The sequence below is a fragment of the Microtus pennsylvanicus genome, chromosome 13, assembly GCF_037038515.1.
Source record: "Microtus pennsylvanicus isolate mMicPen1 chromosome 13, mMicPen1.hap1, whole genome shotgun sequence".
Taxonomy (NCBI): Eukaryota; Metazoa; Chordata; class Mammalia; order Rodentia; family Cricetidae; genus Microtus; species Microtus pennsylvanicus.
In genome coordinates this window covers 48,180,318-48,190,363 of record NC_134591.1, presented here as the reverse complement: position 1 = coordinate 48,190,363, position 10,046 = coordinate 48,180,318, and the positions used below count along the sequence as shown (strand labels likewise).

Genomic DNA, 10,046 nt, shown 5'->3' with positions numbered 1-10,046 from the left:
AGCCCACACAGCTAAGGAGAGTTGACCATGCCCAGCCTGGTAACCTTGAGGATTTTTTCCGGAAGTCATAAATCTTGCCTTTTCTTGCAGGGTCCTATCTTCAGAAAACTACATGGGGCCTCACATCCTCTTCCCCAGAGCCAATAAACCAAGTAAACACCATAAAGCTCCTCACCCGCCCGAGCTTTCACCCCCCAGCAGAACCAGTCCATAGTCAGGAACTCAGGGTTTCAGGATGGAATCGTGGCACCATTCACGGCTTCTCCCTGTCCTTCCCAGAATGGAGCCGGTCTTTCTTTTCTCTCGCCTGTCTTCTTTTTGATATTCTCCTCTGTCACTTTTAAGCAGCATTAGGAGACCCCAGACTGTGTTTCCACCTCCTTCTGTGGGGCTGGGTAAAAGGATGCTTTCCCAAGGCGGGTCTGGCCCCAGGGTGCAATCATCCCAGGTCTTAGCGACCCACACACCTTGTAAATTCAAAAGTCAACAAGACCTGGAAGTGGAGGAGACCCTCCAGCTGGAGGAGGAAGTGGAGGGCAGTGGGCCTTGCCTGTGAAGTCGGTGAAGGGCTGCTTCCGTGCCCTCTGCCCCTGTCCCTAGGTAGACTACTCCACCCCTGGAGTCCTGTGACTTCCTGATCACTTACCTTCATACTCTGTCCTCAAATCTGTTCCAGCAAAAGTGGCCTTCAAAGCCACCTGCCCTATATGTTCCCACCACCCATGGGGAGGCTGCAATCATGGGGAGTGCCTTGCTCAAGGTCAGCGTTAGGGTTGATAAAGTGGAAATGGCCTGGTCTACAGTCAGGAGGTTCAGCCTTGGCTTAGTCCAGCCTTACCCTCTCTACAGGTCCAAGTGGATATGGAAGAGACTAGAGCTTCCGGTAGCACATTCCACCTATGAGACCACTCACTGCTATTTGTATACAAAACACCATCTTCCCGGAAAAAAAAAAAAAGCTGCACCCTTTCATTTGGGAGTCTGATGCAATGGACCCCTAAGGACTTCTACAGGCTTGAATGTAAGCGGAGTTTACACTCTATCCCTCACACATGTTAGTCTGTTTCCTCAGGTTTTTGAAGAATAAATGAGACTCTGATCGTGAAAGTATGTTATTAGTCAGATGTGTTTACATATGAGCAAGCAAGTGTTGACTGGCACCTATTATTTTTGTTCTTGTTTGATGTTTGTTGTGCTTTCTGCCTAGCCAGAAGGCTCCGCTGTCCTCTGGAGACCTGAGACTTAGGTGCAAGTTCTACCACCTCATAAGGGCTAAGAGAAGGCTCAGGATCTCAGCTTGGACACTCAGAGTCATCCTCAAGCCCCTGTCTTGCTCTCTTCAGCTTGTGAATAGAACGGCGGCATTCGAGATTAGCCAGCTTCATGACATGGCAGGTGCGTCCAGGCACCCGGGGACCGACACTTGGCTTCTGCCTCTCTCCAGTTCCCCAGGGTCCCCGATCTCTGCATGCTCTGCTGGGCACTAGCACAGCTAGGTTCCTATCTTTAAACACTTCCCTTCCAATTCTACCAGAGCCTTTACTTGGGGGAGGAAAATTTCTTCTACATAGTTGTGAATCATTTGGCATAAAAGCTGTCACGGAGCTTTGTCACAACTGTGAGGGGTGTAGGGCCAGTGGGGGAATCTTACCCACCTTTTGGAGCATTTTTTTCTGGGTGGAGGAGACAGGGACAGGAAATTATACTGCTTCAGGAACAACCAGCCTGACACTTTGGTGCCTGGTTACTCCATAGCCTCCTTACAATGGGAAATGAGAGGCCATACCAGGTCTTCCTTGGGGCACAGAAAATCCTTTGGCTTGGTAGTCAATCTCACTGAAGTTTGCCTTGAGCGTTCTCAAAGCAGCGCCATTAGCTACTGTGCTGGGCGATTTTCTTTCTCGGTTGGATGTGGTGTTTGTGGACCCCATATCCCAACCCATCTATACCATCAGCTGTCTGGACTGCATTTTCTTCTTCACAAGGACTGAAACTGTATTCAGCCTCTGATGCCCAGCTGCAGTTGAACATAGCCTTCCCCAAGTCATTTTGGGTAAAGCAACCCAGTTCAGGAATTGGTATTGAGCAACGCCAATGGAAGTCTATGAGAGTGACTGGATGAGAGGAAGGATGGATGGATGGATGGACAGATGACAAGGACTGGCATAACTTATCTTAATTATCTCTTTCCCCATCCCCTTGTCTCCTGAAACATGTCAGGCCCATGTTTTTGGACTGGTAGAGATTTGGCAAATGCCATAAAAATGACTGAGTTTGCATGAATAAACAGTTGAGAGAATCTATGTTAGGAGCATGATCTACACACAGGCTAGCCTTAGGATGAATGGATGCTGATATGACCACTGTAATATATATGTCTGTCCCATGCTTGCATCTCTGAACTAAGATGCAAGCCTTGTATGGAAAACCAAGCACTCCCATTTACTTATAAAATAAAAGTCACAAGGTAGGAAAATTAGGGAATCAGTTCATAAATGAGTAATGAGGGCAGAAAGGAATAAGCAAACAAAACAAGGAAGACAACGAATAAATGAATTAATACATAAGAGGGTGTTGGGTAAATAAAGGAAGAAATGAATAATGGTTAATTATGAAGGAAAAATCCATATCTGATGTGATGTGTTATTTATTGATAGAAGCCTAGAAGGCAGGGTTGTCCAAAGTCAGCCCTTCTCCTGTATCAGGGGGTTAGAGACTGTGGAATTTAGAGGTTAGCACCACTGCTATAGCCTAGAATTTAGCTTTAGGAATTAGTGTCTGTGATGGTTTGCAGGCGTGGGGTTTGCTCTGTGTGTGAGGGGACGCTAATAGCTTTAGATTCTCCACCCAGCAGCGCACTCTCCACAGCAAGCGGTGGCTCAAGAAGGGTCTTTGGGGGCCAGTTCTTTGCCTGGGTTGATCTACCAGATACCTGTGAGCTCACTTTCTTACATAAAAAGTTACTCAGTTGATGAGGCCTTACGTTACAATCCTAGCCATAATTTTAACACTCACCTTTTATATCTGCTCTACCATCTTGGAATTCTTTTTATTTCAGTGGAACAGCGCTAGCAATTAAACCTAGGGCCTCGCACACATCAGGCAAGCCCTCTGCTGTTGAGATAAAGCCTCAACCTTCTTCTTGCTTTTTATTTCTAGATGTATCCTCATTAAGTTGCCCAGACTGGCTTTGACCTCAACCTGTAGCCAAGGCAGGCATTGAACTTTGGATCCTCCTACCTCAGTTTCACAAATAGTTGGCATTTTAGGTTTGCGCTAACAGGCTTGGCTTTTGAATTTTTATACATGTTTATTGTTTATTAAATTTTTTTCCTACTTGCACACAAATCCCAGGAAGATGGGGCTTTTGTTGTTATGTTCACAACTGTGTCCCAGCGTCTGGAACAGAGTCTGCTATCCAGCAGGTACCACTAAACATGTGTTAGGAACCAAGTGAGGCACATGTGTCAAACCCGGTCTTTCTTTCCCATGTAAGAGAAATGGTCCCTTTCTTTTCCTGTGTGGACACCCCAGTAGCCCCTCCTTAGACTTCAGCCTCTGTTCTGAACCCCCATCTCTCTCCCTGACCTCCATCTTCTTGCTCAACACTCCTGCCTTCATCATCTTGCCTGATCCCGGTCTTCTATTTGGTCTATGGTGATCTTTGTTCTATGGTAAATATAACCATATCATTTCCCTCCCATTGCCCACTTTACTGTCCCCCTTTCCTTCCTCTTGGTCTTGTGTTTCCTCCTGTATGATGTATGCCTAGAATTGCACGATCTTTAGACTTTGGAGGTTTTTGGCTTTTAGATTATTTATAGCTCTAATGAACAACTCTAACGTGAACATCTAAAATGCTTCAAACTTTGACACTTTCTGAGTTCCAACTCGAGATCACTGTAATGTGAAGCCTCCAACATGTGGTATATGTTCTGTAAGTGTAGTTGCATTTTCCCTAAAGAAGGGCATCCGGTTAGGAGGTGCAGTGGGGGTGAGTGTATGGTATAGCAAGGACAAGCATTTGGGTACGTCTACAGTGTGGCATAAATTCAGGGACTCTGAGTGGGCATGCTTGTAGGTGCCCTGGTTTCAGCAAGAGAATATTAGAACACTGGACAAGAGGCAGGGTTGAAACCAAACCCCAGAGGGTACGGACCAGATAATTGAAGAGCTCTGCCCATCCCGCGGGTAGTGCGAAATGTCCAAGAGATCCTACAATACAATGCAAGTCTTTGCCCGGCTACCAGGAGTCCTGTGCTGTGGTGGCCCCTTGCTTTCAGACTTTCTCGTAACTGTCCCCAGGAATCTGAATTATTGTTCCCCAGTCTTCTGAAGAAACAGAATCACAGGAGTTTGATAACCTTCTCCAAGGCTACCTGATCCTGCAAGATTTGAAAGCTGACCCAGGGAACCTCTCTGTAGCCTTGGTCATGTAGATACTTAGCACTCGCCTGGCTTCTGGATGAACCATCTCTGAAGCCTGGAGACTGGTGGCATTTGACCCCATAGCAGCAGCTTGCTGGTCCCCAGAGCAGCCTCCAAAGCTGCAGCTGTGAATAAGGCCTTCACAAGGCCTCTTCTGGGCTTGGGACTCAAGAAGAGAATTTACACTGTCTTGGAAACACATGTTCTTCTAAGGAAGGATTTTTTGTTTTCATTTCAAACAACCCTGGTTGGTGACGCGTGGCCAGGAGAGGTGCCCTGTTTTTCATCCTAACACCTATTTGCAGGTGGCGGCAGGGAGGACCCCAACCTGAAATGTTATTTCAACCCCTTCCCTGGTCCTGAGGCTCCATTTCCAGGGCACGTGTCATGAAGCGTGGCTTGCTTCACAGTGGGTCCCATTGTTTTCTGATTTGGGCACCTTCCAAATAGGGAGATGAGCCTGTTTCAGCTCTTTCCCTCCTGTCCTCAGACACAAAATGTCCCTGCTTGATGTGGAGCTTAAATAAGTAGCCTTGTTGGCACTGTTGGCCATACCCCCGAGGGGCCAGTTTGCCAAAGACAACAACCTCAGACCACTCCTCCCTGCCCTCCACAGAGGCGAAGCTGGTATTTTTTCAAATGTTCCCTTGCCTACTTTCTGCCAACTGAGGCACATTCCAAAGGGGAAGAGGCCAGAGATGTCTTGTCACCTGACAGGGTACAGACACAGACAGATGACATGCTCCCTGCCAGAAAAGGCCACATTCAGACACTCCTAAATAGTCAACAGCCACTTTATTAACAGTGACAATTCCATCTGAATCAGTCTGGGAAAGAAAATATTTATGTTTGCTTGTTGTGAGGGCCTTCATCTGTCTTCAGCAGGAGCTGGCCACGCTGTAGTCCAGGACTGACACAGGGTGACATGTCTGTGCGCTTGCTCCAGGCGCAGGGCTGATGGATATTTCCGAATGTCCCCTCTGGGTGGGGGTAAGGTGCGGGCTTCTAGGGTACTGGATGTGGGCATTAAGGGTAGGCAGAACTTGAGGAACCAGAACACCCAGGCACCTGTTAGACCACAGGTGAGACTGAGGTTGCAGCCAGAGGCTGAAGCAAATGCAATACCCTGTGATCTCAGGATGAGCTGAACACGCTCAGCGGCAGCCCCACGGAAGTCACTTAGTGCTGAGAACAGTATAGCTGCACTCTCTGCAAACTGTGGCAGTGAGCTAAGTCTGTCACTTAAACTGGACAGAATATTAAACTCAGTTTATATTCCTCCTCCTCTGGTGGCCATTATTTTAAATTAAACTCTAAAGGCAGCTCTTGAGCTGTTTCAGGGTGGCCCATGAATCTGCACTTTGGGGAAACCCTGCCCAGTCCAGCAGTCAGCTGTTCCCACTTCAGGGACACAGTTAGAAGGTGCTGAACTGAACAAGGCAGGTGGCCCTGGGCAATGGCAGTTTGGGCCTTGTGGGCTCTGTCAGAACTGTTCGCTCTAAACTCTGGTGAAGTTTCTCTCGCTCAGCTCTAAATGCTAGATCATGTATTCCTATATGTTGAGGTCTGAAAACCCAAATTCAGATCCCAGGGTATCGAGTTGTACCGCACAGCAATTGTTCTAGCAAACCCTGAGTGTGTACTCGGGTCTTATTGTCCTTTTTGATAAAACAGAGCTATTAAGTGCCCTCTTGTGTGGTGATCTTGAGAGTGCAGTTGGTAGATGTGGGAACCAAAGCATTGGCTATGTGGTGGCCATAGTGAAAAGTGTCCCAACTAATCTCGCGGGATTTCTCTAGAACAATATCAGGGATTTTTATTTACATGAGAGCAAACATGTACAAATTCATAGATTATACCTGCTAGTCTTCCCAGGATGTTATAACATTTATAGTTACTTGTTTTACATAGTGCTGGGGGCTGGACCATCTCACAGCACGCCTCTAGATTTGATTTCTCAGGAGGGACTCTGCCTGGCTTTCTTACTGTCTCTGTACACGGCAGAGAGAGTTTGGGTGCTGTTCTTTCTTACTCTCCTTTCTTAAAATGTTTAGTACATTTATTATCTTCTTTGAGGAGAGCACATATGTCACAATACATATGTAGAGTTCAGAGAACAACTTTTGGGAGTTGGTTCTCTCCCTCTGTCATGTGGATTCAGGAGATTGAACTCAGGTTCAGGGATGATGGTAAGTGCCTTTATCTGCTAAGCTGTCTTTCTGGCCCTTTCCTCTCTTTATGAGGCCAGTAATCCCATCGCAGAGGATCAAGAGTTCATCTAATTACTTTCTGATGCCAGTCCCCTTAATACTATCACATGGGTGTGTCTAGGGAAGACATTCAGTTCATAACAGCATCTGCATGTAACAGCTATGCAGCGTTTATGAACCTGCATGTTGTGTTGGTGTTGATTAGTGTGCACTGATGTATTACATGCTTTAAAACAGATCGGTGATGCATGGAGGTTAATAGACATTTACATATGTTTCTGCTTGCAAGTCTATGTATACATGAGATTGTAGCAAAGGTTAAAGTCACAGGTTCAAAGTCAGTCATAGGAACAGAGTTCCCTTGCATACAGATTACATACAAACATGAGAAGAGAATGACTTGGACCACAGTAGGCTCTTAGCTGCGGGCATCCAAGGATTTTCTCTCGGCTGTGGAAGGGTTGCTGGCTTTGGGGGCAGTTTTCCTGGGATGGGGACCTGCAGCCTGTCTTTGGTGCTATGGGAACCTTATTAGCTCATCTCCATCTGGCCTGGCCCCATCCTCATCTATTCCAATGGGTCCTTTGTCTCACTGATTCCTTCCAAGCTCTAGGTTAAGTGACATTTGCTTAGCAATTGGTCTGTTTGAAAAGTTCATGTGTTAGTGCTCAGGCCTGTGAATACCACATTACCGTTCTGAACAGGCAGAGGCCCAGACCCCTGGGAGAGGGCCACAGGGAAAGGAGAGACATTCAGATGATCAAGGGTCTCTCAGAAACAATCAAACATGCAACACCTATTCCAGAGGAGCTAATTAACAGACAGCTGCTGGTTCTCTCTCTCTCTCTCTCTCTCTCTCTCTCTCTCTCTCTCTCTCTCTCTCTCTCATAGTCTCAGGATTAGAATGTTCAGCAAAGAGGTCTGGGTTTAAGATCAAAATCTGCCATTTTTCTCCTCCAGGAAGAGAAGAGATCCATGGACAATGGAGCCCTAGAGGTCTTAGCTACCACTCCAGGGCTCAGTGACTTGAACTTGGCTCCCACCACAGAAATCCTTGCAGAAAATGGTGGGTCTAGCATTACAACCCATGCGAAATGTCTACATACAGGCACTTCTACATCACTCCTTCTACATATGAACATGACACAAAGGCATAGTCACAGAAATGTTCCTGGAAATATAGCGAACACATACACATGCACACACACACACATGAGGGGAGGGGAGGTGTCTTCCATGCTCCACACAGCACACCCACAAATAAATACACTGAAACATACTTGCAGTTGTATTACACACCCAAAGAAGCACATGGCTGCCTGCGCAAGCACACCTTCATAGTCTTACACTTATGCATGCAGTACACACATCTCTACAAGCTCCCAGGAACTCACACACACACTGGGGCAGAAGCTGCTTGAATAAATATGTCTATTGAAACAAAAATTCTCCAAAGCCCGCATTAGTGATTCTCAGTCAGAACTCCCATCAGCATCAGCGCGAGAGCACGGAGAATGATACACCAGGGTGTCATCAGATGCTGACACACGTGCACACGCTGTATAGGAATCAGAATTCTCACGGCACAAGCAGTGCGGGCTTTGTGTACAGACCTTACCGGGCTCCTCTGGGGCCTGGCGTGGGAGTGGGAGCCGGCGAATTCTGAAAGGGCTCCCCTGCATAGTGAACACAGAACACTTTTGTCATTGAAAATAAAGTGACTCATCTTTTATTACTTAGAGGGTGAACGCAGTAATTTGGCGAGGACGGCTGTGATTCTTTAAGTGATGATTTTTTGTTGTGTTGTTTCAGGAGCAAACGCCATCGTTGCTGCGTTCCTTACTGGTTTTCAGCAATAGGAGCAGTACCAGCAGACACTTGTCCAGCAGATTTTACTTCAGCTGCCTGTTTCTGCCTGAGCTGAGAAGGTCCCATCGCTTCCTGCTCTAGACGGAGAAACTGAAGCTCAAGGTAGTGCGAGCTGCGGCTGAGAGCCATCCAGGAACCTGCCGTTCCTGTGGCACTGTATGCAGAGCCTACAGAAAGCACTGAGCCACAGATAGTGTCATGGTCAGGGTCGGAGTTGGAAGTCGTCGGCAACAGCTGAACAAGGTGAGGAATCCAGAATTCCTTCCTGTCCGAATGGTTTATAGATTTGGATTTTCCTTTCCAATTGAGAAGACACTGAGGGAGAGAGTAGAAATCAGGGACACCCTCCCACCCCCGTCCAGTTCTATTCTCGCTGATTAAGACCTGGGTGATGAGGGCTGGCATTAGTGAGGGGCAGACTGCTTCCTAACAAGAAGGGGGACCTGGGTTCATCCCCTGAGCCACAAATCAAGCCACACACACACACACACACACACACACACACACTCGTACCTAATTGATGTATTCCAATTCCCTCTCCTACCCACAGAGAGAAGGTTGTTGGGTTGGACTTTGGAGAAGTCCTCTCTCCCCAAGAGACTTGGAAGGACAGTAGAGTTGCCACCTTTGAGAAGCAGCCTTCCAAACAGCTTGAACAGGCTTGACAAGAGCTGCAGGTGGGGGACCCGCAGCCCCTTTCTGACCGCTGCTCCCTGGGAGAGGCTCTCTAGGCCAAGACAAGCTTTGGCTCTAACTACCTTTTCCTTCTGAGCTAGGGATGCTGGGTGGTCTAGGGGGCAGGAGGGCAGCATGGGGAGGTGGAGCAGGGCAAGGCAGGCCAAGCCAGGCCTCACATGTGTGTGTGTGTGTGTGTGTGTGTGTGTGTGTGTGTGTGTGTATGTGTGTGTGTGTGCGTGTGTTGGATCTGGGTCCTGGGAGGGCTGATGCCTCTGGAGAGAGCTGAGGTCAGTGGAAAGAAAGATTAGCAGATGCTAAAATGTAACTCCAGGAGGGTCCAAGCAACCTGTTGAGGGTTTAGGATGATGAGCACAGAGAAGCTCTCTTGAGACCCCTGCTACCCAGGTGGTTCGGGTGTGGGGTATACTGTGAGACTCTGGGTCCCCTTCACCCCTGCGTATCTGGTACTCCAGAAGTGTGTCTAACATGCTGCCCTTCCAGCCCCCCCAAGGGCTGCCATTTGGAATGCATTTGCAGACACATGGATTGTTTTTAAGTTAATGCTTTTTAATTCACTCTGTTTCCCAGTTGTCTTTTTTTTTTTATTGAAAAGGCAGGTTCTGCCTGTGTGTGTGTTCCTAGCAGGGCGGTGGTGTGTGTGTGTGTGTGTGTGTGTGTGTGTGTGTGTTGGGGTGGTTGGTGGTGGCTGGTGTTTGCTGCATGGCAGAGATCTGATGAGAGAGGGGCAGCTATAGACAAAGGCTCAGTGAGACAATTGAAAACAGGTCACCAGGGTCAGAGTGAAACAGCAACAGAGGGAGAGGGATACCCAGCAGCTAAGACAGAAAAACAGTGGAACCC

General features: G+C 47.6%; 1 long non-coding RNA gene across 1 annotated transcript; it reads left to right on the top strand.

Moving 5' to 3' along the window:
* Positions 1-858: 858 nt before the first annotated feature.
* On the top strand, positions 859-9,765 carry LOC142834356 (uncharacterized). Its single transcript, XR_012907569.1, has 5 exons — positions 859-1,021; positions 1,212-1,395; positions 7,599-7,704; positions 8,451-8,750; positions 9,058-9,765. It is a non-coding gene; the product is annotated as an uncharacterized LOC142834356 (long non-coding RNA).
* The last annotated feature ends 281 nt before the right edge of the window (positions 9,766-10,046 follow it).